The sequence below is a fragment of the Venturia canescens genome, chromosome 11, assembly GCF_019457755.1.
Source record: "Venturia canescens isolate UGA chromosome 11, ASM1945775v1, whole genome shotgun sequence".
Classification (NCBI taxonomy): domain Eukaryota; kingdom Metazoa; phylum Arthropoda; class Insecta; order Hymenoptera; family Ichneumonidae; genus Venturia; species Venturia canescens.
Window position 1 is genome coordinate 11707434 of NC_057431.1, and position 1986 is coordinate 11709419.

The window sequence follows — 1986 nt, forward strand, 5'->3', positions numbered from 1 at the left end:
AATTCTTTTTGCGAAGACGTAATCTTGGCATACTTTGCGCATTTATCGACAAAATACGCCCCACCGAGTTTATGGGCAACATATTCTATGTTTAAATGCACAATCAGCACTTACGACCATATTAATATCGGTGGCTACAACAAATTGACGGCGTTTTTTAAAAAAAAATAGTTTGGGATATAGGAAAAAATCGAAAGTTTTTTCACAAGAAAACATTTCGAAATTTTTAAACAAATTTATGTAGTAACTTGAAGTATTCATTTTTAAAAATGATGTTCAGGTAGCTCTCATCTTCGGGATTTCTGGAGCATTGCGAAGCGAAGAATTTGTGAACATCACGGTCGGCGACGTTAAAAAAGTGGAAGATGATGTACTTCTCGTTCAAGTACCAAAAACCAAAAATTACGTCCCAAGTCCTTTTACAATCACGAATGAATTATTCCACTTCTGCTGGAAATATCTACAAGCAAGACCGGAAAATTGTTCCGTTGATAGATTTTTTCTTCGGTACACGAAAGGGGCATGCATCCAGCAACCCATTGGAATTAATAAATTCGGATCGATGCCAAAAGACATTGCCGAATATCTAAATCTGCCCGATGCTCATAATTTCACAGGCCACAGCTTTGGTAGAACTTCGGCAACTCTTTTGGTTGACGCTGGTGCCGATATTACAACTTTGCAGCGACACGGAGGCTGGAAATCAACAGCGGTTGCTTTCGGGTACATTGCTGACTCCATAAAAAATAAAAAATGGATTTGTGAACAAATTTCTGATGGGATCGAGATAACGAAACAAACCAGAAGGGTTGTTGCTGCCGTACCAGAACCAGAACATGAACCATCAACTTCTGGGGTCAATGTCTGTAAAAGCATCTCAAATAAAGATAGTGATCCTTCAACCTCATGAGTTACTACATCTCTATTGAGAGAAAAAAAATGATGTCATCTAGTAATGATACAACTGTGGGAGATAATTGTATGAGTTCCCGCTTATCGACTCCATCAACCCCAAAGGCGAATATGATCCAACCAGAGCAGCCAAAAGGAGCTTGTTTTTATCATCCAGATATCGGCTTTCATTCTCAGAATTTTACCGATGAGAAGGTGCCTAAACCGAATTATATTTTTAATAACTGTAATATAATCATAAATGGCTTTAGCGGTAGTCTTACATTTAATAGTTGCAATGTCAAATGAACATGCACGACTCAGGATAAGGCCGTTCAAACCGACGAAAGCGGTTGAAAAAAATCGTTCGAATTTGTTGAATTGTAATTAAATGAGTTTCAATTGTATGAGTTTAAAAAATTGATATAAATCTCCTTGTTTCACCTACTTTTATGTCTATTATTAAATAAACATATATGAATCATCAAAACTATTATTATGGTGTACCAGTTTTTCGTTTATTTTTTGTTCAGTGCTTGACTTGCGGCATGTATTGACATTATTATTGTATGATATTTAATCGCTACTTTAAAAATTATATACGATAAAATAGTATACATCAGCATACAATAGAATAAAAGTACGTGTATCAAACAAATGTATTCTAGTTTTCTTCAAACAAATCTTAAAAAAAATCAATTCCAAATTGATACAAAAAAAAGGCGAGTTGATGTTACACGCCGTGCAATAATCGACTACTTAAGTCACATGTATCGTAATGTACTATTATAATATAAGAATCATTATATAATTATTGCTATATAACTCAATATCAGAGTGAGTCGGATTATACGTTGTAATTTTCAAAATTTGCGTCATGAGCATCATCAACATCATCATCGTTCTCTTAATCACTGTCTCGTCCTCTATTTCTCTGGTTCTCTCGTCCTGGTGTCTTCTGGGCCTGTTGGGCTTTTGCTTACTCATTTCCTCGATCGCCCATTGTCTCGTTCCGTTTCTCTGTCGTTTTCCGCTCTTCCGTTCTCCCGTTCTTTAGTGCTCTCGTTCTCTTATCGTCGCATTCTCTCGTCGTTG